The sequence below is a fragment of the Lynx canadensis genome, chromosome C1, assembly GCF_007474595.2.
Source record: "Lynx canadensis isolate LIC74 chromosome C1, mLynCan4.pri.v2, whole genome shotgun sequence".
Taxonomy (NCBI): domain Eukaryota; kingdom Metazoa; phylum Chordata; class Mammalia; order Carnivora; family Felidae; genus Lynx; species Lynx canadensis.
In genome coordinates this window covers 154,180,727-154,195,544 of record NC_044310.1, presented here as the reverse complement: position 1 = coordinate 154,195,544, position 14,818 = coordinate 154,180,727, and the positions used below count along the sequence as shown (strand labels likewise).

The 14,818-nt window shown below is 36.1% G+C and overlaps 1 protein-coding gene across 1 annotated transcript in view; it reads right to left on the bottom strand.

Moving 5' to 3' along the window:
* CSRNP3 (cysteine and serine rich nuclear protein 3) overlaps positions 1 to 12,443 on the bottom strand; it is a 210,885-nt gene extending 198,442 nt beyond the window's left edge. The window contains exon 1 of the mRNA XM_030327183.1: positions 12,386 to 12,443. The gene's annotated coding sequence lies outside the window, so the exon portion shown is untranslated. The remainder of the gene's footprint in view (positions 1 to 12,385) is intronic.
* Between the last annotated feature and the right edge of the window lie 2,375 nt (positions 12,444 to 14,818).

Below are 14,818 nucleotides of genomic sequence, written 5' to 3'. Positions count from 1 at the left end.
CATCAAAAAGATTATGCTATTTCTTGTGTATTTGTTAGAAGTCAAAAGTTTCATAATTCTACTTCAAGGTCCCCTAAAAAAATGATCTTGAGTTTCCTAGGTCCAAAAAAATAAAGTTTTCTTAGTCTTCTTTCTTTCTTTCTTTCTTTTTCTTTCTTTCTTCTTTCTTTCTCTCTCTCTTTCTTTCTCCCTCTCTCTCTCTTTCTTTCTTTTTGATCTACCTAATGGAATACTATACTATTACTTATCCTGCATCTAATAATTCCTTTTGAGAAGTACATAAAATAATATAACATTCTTAATACTGCTTCTAATATGAAAATAGTTATTTGTATATCCGTCAAATGCTCAGATTTTGAATTAAAATATTTACAACAACATTTTAATACTTTTATATAAACCCAGACATGCAAAAGGCAAGAGATGATTAGTAATTAAGAGAAGAAAATTGTAAGTTATTAATTTTTATGTTAAATTTATGATATAATAAGAAGTAACTGAGCCAAGAAAGATCACTAAAAGAATGTAAAGGAAAATATAATTTGCCATTTTGAGGTCAGAACTACTATGAGTGATGGGTACATCGATCTTTCTACAAATGGAAATAATTTTTTTTTAAGTAATAGATTAGAACTTATATGGATCTCCCCTAAAAACTTAAATATTTGTTTTTATTAGGCAAGTTTTACAGAACAAAATACCCAAGGTTGATTTTTTTTTTTGATTAGGTAATTATAATACCAGACAGCACAAATATCTAAATAGTAAACTTCCATAACCACACAAATGTGTTTTCATATTCTTTTTATTTCCCCTACAATAAAGATACTTACTATAGAGCTAGGATACAACCGTGGGCTCAGGTTGATTACCAAAAACTAGAACAGGAGTGGGACAGATAGCTGGACCTAGGGATGGAAGCAGAATAAAAATGAAAGCATGGTCCTGGGAACATGGACAGAAAGTAGGGCAAGTGAATAGAGTCTGAGAAGGATAGAGGGAAATCCCCAAAGGAGAAATGGACAATTAAGGGACTTGAGAGATCTGAGCATTGATTTTTATCAAGGATTTAGTTGCAGAGAACAAGAGGTAGTGGGAACTACCCTGGGTTATAGAGTCTGGAGAAATGCTAGTTCCAAAGATTATGGAATTTGGTACCTCCCCCTTTGGGTTGAGAAGGAACTGGGAAGAATTTCTTTAATCTGAATTCGTGGTGATAATCTGGATCCTCAATTAAAAACACATCTGTTACTTTGAAATTAAGATCTGAGAGGCTGGAGCTGGAAAAAGCTTAGGAGAAAAAAGCAATCTGCGTGTTGTTACTGTTAACCACTAATTTGCCTTCAGGTACAGGGAAACAGTGAAATGTACTGCAGAGGATTTACATTAGGCTAATTATTTAAATTTCCAGAGGATACTTTTAAAAACTGAGAGTCCTAGGAACCATTAGGAATCATGGTATGATGAAACGAGGGAAGCCCGTTGCTTTAAAATTTGGTGTCACCATTTCCTAAATAGGAATTTTTCAGCAAGTTACTTAATTTCTCTGAGCCAACATTTTCCCACCTGTAAAGCAGGGTTAGTAGCTGTTGTGTAGTGTTAGAATGTGCCCTATACGTGCTTTCCTAATAATTGTTAACTTCTACATCCTCCATTGCTATGTATTATGTATTGCAGATGTCTTTCATTATAGCTGAAACAAAACCAAAGCCCTTCTCTAAAATCTTGGCTGAGAGGGTAATTTAGCCAGTTTAATATAAAGCAGGGTGATACATTAGGAATGAAGGACTAGACCATACTATATGCATTTTGAGTCATTGAATGAATGTCGACAGCACAGACGCACGCGCGCGCGCGCGCACACACACACACACACACACACACACAAAATTGAGAGGAGATGATGCTAAGTCTTCTCTTGAGGATGCTCTTGTGGTTCTGATAGTTGGGCATGGCCAGACACTGTCAGGGTGGTCCACTCCTCATCAAGTGACCCTGTCTTGCCAAAAGCCTAATTCACACTCTAGGAAGGATGCTGGGTCTCCCCAAGAAGTCTCTAGAAGCCTAGTCTTACCTACAACAATCTGAGGAGACTGGTCAGGGTATATTCCCTCCCTTGTCAAGTGACCGTGTCTTGCCAAAAGGTCACTTAAAACTCCAGGAAAGAGTATGAGTTGAGTAACACCATATATACACTTTTGTAACCTACAATTTCTCCACTTATAACATGAGGATGTTCCTTCTCATTCAATATTTTTCAAAAACTGTGTGTTTTTGTTTTATTTTATTTTTATTTTTGTGCTTCAGGCTACATAGCATTTCATTTAATACCTATGTCATAATAGTTAACTAAAACTCTAAAGGAAGGTGCTTGGTTTCCTTTTAAGTGTCTATTTTTTTTTTAATTTTTTTTTTAATGTTAATTTATTTTTGAGACAGAGAGAGACACAGCATGAGCTGGGAAGGGGCAGAGATAGAGGGAGACACATCATGTGAAGCAGGCTCCAGGCTCTGAGCGGTCAGCACAGAGCCCGACGCGGGGCTCGAACTCACGAACTGTGAGATCATGACCTGAGCCGAAGTCGGATGCTTAACCGACTGAGCCACCCAGGCGCCCCAAGTGTCTATTATTATAAATCAAGTACAATTAACATTTCTTTCACATACCTTTGTGTATATCTCTGATTATATCTTTAGGATAAAGTCCTGGAAGTGGAAGTCCTGAGCTTTCAATACACATTGCCAAATCACCTGGCAGAAAGGTTCTACCAGTTTGTTTCTTTAATGGTGCGTTGGGATATCATTTTACCACACCATTGCCACAACTGTGGCATTGCTATTTTTAAAAATTTCTGTGAGTTTTTCAGATGCTCCTTAAGAATAAGAGCTCAAACCTTTAGTGTTTACCACATGCCAGGCACTATTTTAGCATTTTACATATGTATTACACTGGATTCTAAGGCAGCATCTCTATTCCCCTAGTGTGCACGCCTTGTATACCCCCAGGATTGCAAATATGGGGAGATATCACTCCTGTGACTATGTTCACATTATAAGGTAAAGGGATTTTGCATATGTAATTAAGGTCCCATATCAGTGACCTGATAAGGGATTATCTAGGTGGGCCTGACCTGATCACATGAATCCTTTAAATCTAGAGGTGAGAAATTAAGGTGAGAAGGATTCAAAGCAAGAGATTCTCTGTAGCTGATTTGAAGACAGGGGTCCTATGATATAGATTGTGTGCAGCCTCTAGGAGCTGGGAGCAGCTTCAGCCACAGCAAGCAGAAAACAGGGAAACAGTCCTATAACCACAAGAAGCTGAATTCTGCCAAAAAGAATGAGCTGGGAGGTAGATTCCCCACCGCCCCCCGCTCCCCCAATTACCAGACAAGAACTTAGCCAAACTGACACATTGGTTTCCACAGAGTGAGATCCTAAGCAAAGAACTCAGCCACACAGTGCAGGGCTTCTGACCTATATTCTAATAAATGGGCATGGTTTTAAGTTGCTAAATTTGTGGTAATTTGTTACACAGCAACAAAAAATTAGTACAATATATATAATCTCATTTAATCTTCCTTGCACACATATGAAATAGGCATTATTATTAATATTTTCCAAAGAAAAACTAAAGCATAGAGAAAGGAGGTGACTAGGCAAAGGTTGGAGAGCTAATTAGTCTTAGAAGCAGCACTCAAACTTAGGCATTGGGCACTTGGGCACCATATTCTTCATTACCATACTCTTTCTGGTCTGTTGATGGCATCTTACTGCTTGAAATTGGTTTTCCCCAAATATCTGTGTGAGTTAGAACTACCTTTTTCCATTTCTTCCCATTTTCAATGGGTTTCTGTGTCTTTGTGTTGTGCGTATTTGTCCAAGTTACTTAACATTCTTTTTCCCAGTAAAGTATATACATTGTTTGTGTTTACAGACATTTTATTATAGCTATAAGAAGCACACTCTGGTTTGTGATTTTTGGTATTTTTACATTACCTTTACAGAAGAAATTGGTCATGAACACTTTGGACACCTAAGTGCCTTCTTAGAATTTAAATCAGAATTCTTTGAGATTTCTTCATAATTGTCCTATTTTTTTCTTGATTAATAAATTGCTTTTCTTTTAAATAAATAGATCATAATAATGTTGTCGAGTCCTTAGTTGGTGCCAGAAACTAAATTCTGTGAATGTGTTACCTCATTTGCACTTATAACGATTCTGATATAAGTATTATTGTTTCCTTGTTATCACTGAGGAACATGAAGCTTAGAATGTACATTTCTTACGTATATTGGACATAATGCTCCTTTGTGACAGTAAATATTTTGAAACATCAGTACACATGCTACTTTGTAAAAAATTTAAAAACAAGGCATAGGTGGAAAAAAAGAATATAAAATTTGAATACATTACTTTTATGAAGAATATGTAATTCATGGAGTACTTTTGGAAGTATTTTTGTATTGGAAAATTGGAACTATTCTCATATTGAAAAAATTATTAAAATATATACCATATTTTAGCCTTCAAGTTAGAGATTCTTCAAGAGATTATAGACGTACATCTGTCTTAAAAATGATTAACGTAGCATATACCAAACTTGATCCATAACATTTTAGTGGATGAAGTTTTGTGTTGGAAAGGGGATTTATGATCAAATAAGTCTTAAAAATTCTTATACTCTTTTTGGAGAACCTCACTGCGCATTAATAAAGGCTATCCAGAAATTGGTATTGTTTAAATTTTGTCCACATTCTTACAAATTTATGTAAGCATAGAATATTGGGAGGGGCACCTGGGTGGTGGCTCGGTCAGTTGAGCATCTGACTTCAGCTCAGGTCACAATGTTGCAGTTCGTGGGTTCAAGCTCGGCGTGGAGCTCTGCACTGGTAGTGTGCAGCCTGCTTGGGATTCTCTATCTCCCTCTCTCTCTGCCCCTCCCCCACTTGTACTTTCTCTTTCTGTCAAAATAAAGAAGTACACTTAGAAGAAAAGAATATTTTTTCATGGAATATTCAGTAACTCAGAACTTCGAAAAATGCCTTACCGGTTTGATATTTTGAAAGTCCTATCATTGTTATTCATTAAGGATTCTAGGATTTGTTTTCACAATTATGAAAACATAGAAAAACACCATCTCATACAATACTAACTTAACTAGCTGATGTCCAATGATTTCATTTCAGTTAATATGGAAAAGTGGAAAAACTTGCCAATCTAGCGGAATTGTGTGGGTTTTTTAATCCTTTAAATGAAGAATAATACTTAGGAAGCCATTAAAAACCCTGGGTATTATTTGGCTCCATTCTTCCATTCCTGACTTCTATTCAGCTTGTAAACAGAAAAGGATGACTAACAATAACATTAATAACTAAAATTACACACAATTCCATACTATGTTCCAAATTCTGTAGTGAAGTGTTCAGTGTACGTCTATCAATCTTTACAGCATCACCCAGGTTGACAACTGAATTTCACAGAAAGGGAAACAGAGGCTCAGATAGCTTAAGTCAGTTGCCCAAATTACAGAGGCAATAAGCGGTATAGCTCAGAGCTGAACTACAGTCTGCCTGACTGCAAAGTCCACTATGCATCCCATCAATTATTATGCTGTACTACCTAAAAAAAATAATAATAATAGGCAAGCCAAAGTTAAAATACCCCATTAGCTCAAAGTATGCATTTCTGGAAACAGGCATGCTGACTGGCTGATTAAATCACTTACTTAGAGCATAAACATGTACACCACAGTATAGTTCCCACATAAATGTGCACAGTAATGGTATATTAGGAATCACTCTTTCTCTTCAGACTCCCAGACATCACATCAGAGCATAACATTCTTTTTTTTTCTTTTTGGTCAGTTCTACCTGGCTGTGGTAGACTGTGGGACTTCCATTGGTGCTATATTATCTGCCTACCTTTACCTTGAGACATATTAAAATGGATATATGAACTCTCAGCATGCAACCTTGATTTCTTGGTAGCTGATTCAGGATTGTCATTTGCTAAGCATTATGGCTTACAATTGCTCACCAGAACACAATATAAATTCAGAAAAGTGCGCCCAGAGCACGAGAAAAATATTGCTGAACAACTTAACTCAAGAGAGGGAAGAATAATTGACTAAGAGTATATGTATGAGAGCACTCAGATTGCAATAAAATACATATTACTACATTTTCTTACACAGATATCATTTAATGCTTTTATATTAATACAAATATAATTATGTTAAAATTAATTATGCTATAATCAATGTTAATTTACAACTAATCCATTCATTCAATAAGTGATAATCTCTCTGTGTATCAAAACACAGCAACGGTATAATGAAACAGCACAGTGCAGGGAGTCAAGAGATGTGACGTATATGCAGATGAAATCTCTTGTCAAAGTAGGAGAGCTCAAAGGAGTTTGTACAAATACGTAATTTTGCATGGCTTAACAACATTTACGTGACATGGACGTTGTTACATTGAAAAGCATTAACAGAGCAGCACCTGGAAAGAAGGGACTGCCTCAGAATGGAAGGGGCCTCTGTCACTGGGAGAGTATAAGACAAGGGCAAGATGACTATCTGACACAATTATTCTTATTCAACCAGCAAACAACTGATTATACTATTGTTTATACTAGATGTTGTCGACAAAGGACATGCCTGCCACCAAGAATTATAGTTAACATAGTTGAATAAAAGCTCATAGAGAAGTCAAAAAAGTGCCTCTCACGACCACACTGAGAAGCTGGGGCAGGAAGGGTGGGACAAGCCTGAGGTAATTCTGGGCTGTTTTTATTGACTCTGCACGTAAGTTGTATGGAGATTTCTGAATATAGAAGCTTAAAATGGCAGTCCCCAAGCTCAGTTTCCCATGTGACACTGAGCCCTAGAGGACTTTGGTCCACAGCACAGGAGCGTTCACTTGGGACCCCTTGCTGATTTAGTTACCATATTGGGCAAACAATCTAAAACTTGAAGTATGAGTTTTATGAGCTACCAGAAAGGAATTTGGAGAAAGCAAAAGAATAATTTTTTGTATAATGTTTAAAAATCTTTTCTCGAGTGTTTCTGGCTTAATATGCTGACAGCATCATACCCAGTATCACCTGGGTAATGACTGATGACAGATATTGATTTTCCGCGGCTGGCCTAACGCGGGATAGGAAAGGAAATCTTTGTAAATGCATTCAGGAGTCCTGTTTGGGAAATTATTTGTTTCATTCATTAAATATATTGTGATATACCCACAACATGACAGCAACCAATTGTATCAACAGTTACTAGAAAACAAAACTAAGACTCATTTTTTACCCTGACAGCAAGCTCACAAGAAGTCAAGGAGACTATGACGGTAAGTCAAAGACATCAGTAAAAGGATACCAGAGGCAGGTCTAAAGTGGAGAGTTCTGTGTAACTGTAAAACTCTGGCCACACCATGCTTTTTTGCCCTCTTCCAAAGTCCTCCTAAAAGCATCCTTTTATTGCATCCAATATTTAATGCATTATATCCAATATTGAATACAAACACATAGTGATTAGCTGTTGTTATTTTGCATAAGCAAATGCTCAGTTTCTTACTAAAAAATCACCATGGGAATCCCTCTCTGTGCCTTTCTTTCTAGATAGGTAAAATGAACAATCCAGGAAGAAACCATCTCTACAAGCCAGTCCCATGTTTCTAGGGTAACAGAAGACTAAAATGTTCAAATGGAATACATGAAAATCAATAAGTATTTGCTAAAGGACTTCATAGTCAATATTCTTTGAAGATACAAAAAAATTCGCATAATTACTACTTTTCCCTGGTAGTTGGTGGTTTTTGTACAAATGGGCATGCAAATCAGGAGAAACATAGAAATGTGTGTGCACTGGGGCGCCTGGGTGGCCCAGTTGGTTGAGCACCCCACTCTTGATTTAGGCTCAGGTCATGGTCTCATGGTTCATGGGCAGAGCCTGCTTGGGATTCTCGGTCTCCCTCTTTCTCTGCCCCTCTCCCCCCTCTCTTTCTCAAAAATAAACATTTTTTTGAAACCAATTTGACAATAAACTTCATATATTGAAAAAATAAATAAACATTTTTTAAACATAAAAAGAAAAAAGAAATATGTGTATCACCTTTTGTTGTTGTATTAGAAGATAGTGTGTTAAGCTCTTGATCTGACTAAAAGTACAAAGACTTTGGAAATAAATCACGTAAATTCTATTCACTTCTTAGCCGTGAGATTAGCAAGAATAGCAAGGTTGCGCTCCTGTCAAGTGGTTTTCTGGCTAAAATATTATTCTTAGAATTAGGATTGACATTTATCAAGGTCCTCAACTGAATACTTAAAAAGTTATGTTGAGTCTGTATTCTCAGAGTATGCACATTCAGCAATTTTGGGGTCAAACTATTTAGTCTATTATAACAGCTGAGATCTGAACAATTGGGAAATCAAATGATCTGACAACTGATTCATCGAGTCTGTGAAACATCCAACTGTGATCATTAACTGGAGAATCAAATCCATTTCCTGCTTTTTGATTTACAAAGTGGTAATTAAAGAGTAATGATGCTGTTTGGGACCAACCCCCTTTCTATACCTATATAAGCCCTATCTTGTACTATCAAGTATTAAATATGTACTAAGTCAAAAATAACTTCTGATCAATAACATTTTTGAATTATGGCCTACCAGAGTACAAATGCTAAGGCAATTTTTCATTTGCTTGAATTACCTGGGTACATAGCACAATCTGAACATTGTGAAACCAGACCCAAGCTTTCTTACCCCGGTGTAATTTCCATTTCTTTTAAATCCCATCCTTCCATTCCCAGCAGTGTGGGGTTATTTGCCAAACTAGCATATTTCCATTATGGTTGTAAAGTTGTCTGCCTACATACATTATAGGGGAAGCTATTAATATTTCATTTTCCTGAATACATTTTGTGAGACTTAAGAGACCCATGTAAACTTACCTACGAATCTGGCAAGCTACTTTTAGCAAATAAAGAAACATCGAGCAGTAAAGAGGCATTAGTAACAAACTGTATTTTAAAATCATCTGCAGCTGAGAGTCAGCCTGTACAATGCATTATTCTCAGGAACCTGACACACACTTAATTTTGGTCGTGCCTAAAATAAGGGTTATTTTCCCAGGTTGCATAATCCATCTGATTTGTTAGTGTGTTCTTTAATGTCATCTGTCTTTATGCTGAAAGAGCTGCCATTGAAGTGCTTTGCTCATGTTAATTGATGAAAACTAAGTGCTTCCCATCACCCTAACTCTTTTTGAAAAATAATGTTCTGACATACCAAATTAATTTAAGTAATGTATTGGCTAGATATTAAATATATTAAAATATAGTTTAAGCATGTGGCACTTTATTTGCTACATCGCTAACAATAAATCTAAAAGACTGAGGTTAATAATGGAAATAAACTATTATATGTCAAAAACATTTAAATGAGAGGGAAAAGAGAGTTAGGAATCTCACCTGAATTATAACAGAATAAGAGGAGAGATAGAAAAGCTTTATGATGATTTTTCTCTCTCACCAATTAGCTGAGAGAAAAAAAATTATAATGAAAATATTTATATTTATATATTTATTTCTGAAAATGTTTTAATTTAGGAAATTGTTTAGGGTGAAATATGATGATAGTTGTGTTTTTATTTCTTATTTTTAAAAAAAGGCACACAGAATGAAATTTTATTTCCAAATAAAGCAAAAGTCTTCAAGTAAAACAAAAAGAATATATTTCTATTTATAATAATTCCTTTTAAATTTCAAATACATTATGTTAATAATATTAAAACAGCTTTAGGTTGTTGTATCTATTTTGTATATATTAGATTTTGTATATATTAGATTACAAAGGTAAGGAAATGACAGCATTATAGTAACAGTATGGACATTAAGTTTAAAAATGTCCTAATCTGTCAAAATATGAATTTAATCCTGTTCACTATCCATAGCCTGAACATTTATCTCAAGCTTTTCTTTTTATGATTAAAATGACTGATGCATTAAAATATGTTTCTTAATTTTATTGTGTCATTCAGTGTGCTACTAACCAGTACGAGCATGAAGAGAAAAAGGAAAGTATTATGCAAAGGGAACACACACAACATAGAACATAGAAAGAACTATATTTGAATCTTAAAAACGCTCTAAAGGAAAAACAAATGGTCTTGCTTTTGCCATTTCTCACAGAACAGCCTTACATGGCTTTCATTTGCCTTGTTTCATCCTTCACTTGGACAGGAAGCCCTTAACTGTTTTCTTTCATGCTTTTTTTTCCCTCTCCTGCCTCCACTCCAGCAAGCGCGCGCGCGCGCACACACCCCCAACACACACCCGCCTCCCCGCCCCCGCCCCTCTTTTTCGTGTAGTCTCTGCAGTGAAAGCTACCATAGTTATCTCATGGAGTCGTCGCATGCAGACGCCTCATGCAGACGTCTGCCAGTGGATGATAGGACATGCTGATTGAGAAAGGGTTTATCTACTTTTCATCCAAAATATGTGAGCCATTAAGGAAATTATAAAAAGCAGCAACAATATACTCTGGTTTTATTCAGAACCTTTCCCTTAGCGATTATTAAAAGGATGATATTTTTAGCCAAAGAAAGCAAAATGCATCTGCAGCAGCTGGTTTCCAAGGAAACAGAATAATTTAAAACCATGTGGAACTCTGCTCTCTAATTTTCATCAATTCCCCTTCATTCCTGGAGGTAGCTTTACTCAGAATTTATAATTTCCAAAAAATATAACTGCCTTGATTTATTTTTTTTCTAACACGTTTTGGGAGGTGACTGTCCGGTCTCATAGATCACCTTAAATTACAACCTAGGAACAGATTAATTTCTACCTTCATTTTGTTTTAAAAACCAAGATCAGAAGATTCCATCAATAATTAGAAACATGGCAACATCACAGTACCTTATAATGATGTTTGAAATCCAGAAATAGTTCAAAACAAACCAGGCAAGTGTATTTGCTTGGGTCAATATGACATAAGTATGTGAACATACTATCAGCTTTATTTAGTACCTTTAGGAAATTTAAGATAGTTCTCCATTCATTTAGGTAATCTTTCCTAATATTCAGTAATTTTTCTCCCTCTCTTTTTTTTTAATTTTGCAAGAACTGTTATGTTTTTCTTTCACTCAAAAACAAAATCCATTCTCAAATGAAAACAAAAAGCAAAAACAAGATAAAGAAATTCTTAGATATTTTATATATTCATTCCTATTAGTTTGTGATTCAAAGGAAGTATTTAAAAATATTTGAATGCATCATTTACACCAGTGAAAGACTTTTATTTTATTATAATCAACAAGTATTAATTGTCCATGTGCCCAAGTCAGTAGTAATATTTCTTAAAAGCTCAGTTTTAATGAGGTTCCCCCTCCCTTAATTGACCCATATTTATGAATTAAAATAACTATAAAATTAAATGACTTGTAGTAAAATTATTTTTCTTCTTTTTACTGTAAGTGTGTCATTTAGTCTACATATTTAGAACTCTTATTTTCCCTAAGGGAAAATAAAAGGCAATATTAAGAGATACAAGCAAATCTTAACTTCTGAGCTGTTAAAAAAAATGATTGCCCTAGTGATATCACCAACAATATAAATGCTGCAAAGGAACCCTTATCTAGATATATCTGATTGATAAATGAAACTGCCAATGAAATTTGCCTATTAAGATGCTATTTTTTTACAGAAATGCTTAATCCTTCAGAAACAGGTTTCTGAGCTTTTAAAATGAAAACGGCCCTATGCATGTTGATAAACAGAGTTGTTTATCACATAAGCTTACAATTTACTAAATAAAATGACACAACCACTCAAAATCATGAGATTTATCAAGAGGAGTAAGTTAAATAAAAGAGCTTAAAAGCACACAAATCATTCATTCTAAAGTAGTGCTTAAAGAGTCTACAACCTGCAAAAATTATTTTCCTAGACCACTTACTGTATTGTTAATATTGAAAGACACCACATGAAATTTTATGTCGTATATTCAGAGAAAACTCCATTTTCCCAGAACCTGTGGAATTTACCGGGCTGTCCTCATCCTTCCTTTCATTCCCAATCACATAAACTTGAATAAAGCAAAAAAGACACACGGTGACTCATTTTCTCTATTAATTTCGCTTCAATACCACTTTCCTGGAAAGTTAGCCAGGGTTAAGACATGCCACTGGGGTTTTTATCAGCTAGTGGTGTTGCAGAGAGAAGAAACAGCTCAGCCAAAGCTCCCTTAAACAATGAATGGGACACACTTTCGGGAAATGTCTGCAGAATAATGTTCGTATCATAAAATTGTCTCAATAGGCACTGAGAAGCATTCTAGTTTGAAGAAAAAGATTTTTTTTTCCTTTTTTGCTCTTACCTGTAAATATGGTTTCTGTACTTCGGCTCCGTCAGAACAGACTGAAGAGTTCACGCCTCCCTCGTCGATCCATCAGGCAGCAGCCGACCAATAACAAAGCCAGATCCTGGCTTCTCAGGCTCCTGCTCCTGCTCTGCTTCCATCCCAGGTTTCCTCCCACCCCCACTCTCTTAGAGGGCAAATCTTTGCAGCTGGGAGAGAGGAAGGGAGTGGAGAAAAGGAATATGAAGAGGAAAGGAATAAAGAGATGAAAGGTATTTCAAAGAATAGCTGCAAACTATTAAAAAACATATATATATATATCTGCGGATGAAGTCAGCCGAAGTAAAATGTCTTGCTTTGGATTTAGGAAAATAGGGTTAATCAGTGTCTCAACCACCTGAAATCAAAGCACAAGACTCAGGATAAAACCTAGGTAAATTGCCTATCTTTTCAGCTCCCACTGATTTTTCTCTGGGGGGAAAAATGATCTCTTCGTTGTACATTTTGATATGCAGATAGAGGAGGTTGAGACTGAATATCGAGATAACATTATGCATATGTAGTTTGCAAAGAGATAAAATTAAAATGAATCAAGACCCTTTAGGCTGATATAAATGCAAATGTATTTGCATTTCAACCTCTGGCACTGTTTCCATTTAAAACCAGTTTCAGAGTCTAATCAGTATGAAAAACATATTTCATCCTGAGAATTAAAATATTTAAATATTGCAAAGTTATGTGGTTTGCATTACTTTAGATTCCTTAAAAGCTGACATCAATTTGCCTTTGTGAATAATGGAGCTTGTTAAAGATTAAAAAGGGATCAGCCACTTAGTTGCCTGTCTCAAAGTGACTAATTGAACTCCAATTTTATTCTCATAACCTTCGGCAAAATCATTTCACTTTTGAACTAAGAGCATGATGTGTATAAAAGGACAACCGAGGAAAGCATCAAGTTAGAATTCTTTCAGGCAACAAAGCAAATTCACCCACAGCCTTAAAGAGGTCAGGTTGGGACTAACAAAGAATTGAAACTCTACACAGATTTTATACAAGAGAATATAAACCAGGGTTCCTTAAGATAAAAAGTGTTATTGATTGAGCTTCTGCTAGTAAAGTTGGCCTGAAAAAGTTTACTTGGGGAGGTATAAATTAAACAATAGATGTTTTCTCCACCTCGTGGTATGTATTGTCTACCTGAGATATTATAGGTTTTGGTATTCGATTTCTTAAATCAGTAATGTATCCTCACGGAAATAAGACCATTGGGAGGAAAAAGGAAAAGAAGTGGAAAGAAAGTATTCTTCATCTCTGAGAGTAACTGCATGGGAACAAATCACTGGTAATCCAGAAATAACGGGTTGGGGGTACCGAAAGGGTTTGGGGTATCAGTCTTTTTAGCGGGGAGTGGCTGGTAACTTGACCCGAAACTGACTTTAGATAGAAGTGCACTGATTTCACTTTGTGTGTGCAGTTATTTCGAGCAGATTTGGGGGGCTCTACTAGAAATAAAGAGAAGGTTACACTATACTTTATTCCCACCTAACGCTACTCTACTGTGGAAAATGCGTTCAAAGCCTCTGTGTTCCTATTGCTAGGAATTGCTGGAGGAATCCCTAAGGCAGCATTTTTTTAAAGTGAGGGCTGGGGGCTGTCTATATCAGAATCATTGCTGAGAGCCTCATTGAAAAGGCGGAGCTGTGGGCCTCATTCCAGATTTAAGGAATCAGCATTTGAGGAATTTGTGACTCAGCATTTTTAGCAAACTCTCCCCGGGTGATTTTTATGCCAACTGTGCTGTAGGTAGCAATCCCCAGGAGTCAGGTATTCCTTGGACACAAACTCTAACCAGGTTTCATCATTATTTCAGAGGAAGAAAAAGAGGTTGGGTGGGGGAGGGAGGTTAATAAGTTTAGCTCTGACATTTTGAATTTTTTGAATATCCAGATTGAAATATTAAGTAGCCAGCTGATATGATGGATAGGTCTGGAGTGTAGGTGTGATTTGGAAATCATCTAGGGCATGGGTAAAGAAAGCACTGAGAGTGGATGAGTGCCCTTACGTCAATGCTTCTCAAAATTGTGGCCCCAAACTCCTTTAACGGAATTAAAAATGCAGACTAATGGACTCCACCCCAAACCTACTGAATCAGAATCTCTGGAGTGAAGTTTAGGAAGCACCATTTCTAATAAATTTCCCGGCTAACATTCTTTGTGCACTGAAGTTTGAGAACCATCACCCTAGAAAGAGAAGTAGATGGAGAATGAAAGTCTGGGGTATACTTACATTTAGGAACAGAGTAAGTGGAATGAAGAAAAGATTATGAGAAAAACAGTTATCCAGGAGGAGAACCAAGAGAGTGGTCTAGCAAAATCCAAAGGAGTGAAGAATTTTTGGAAAGATGCCCTATCAAAGGGTAAGGTCTTTCTAGTGCCTTGCTATACAAAGTGC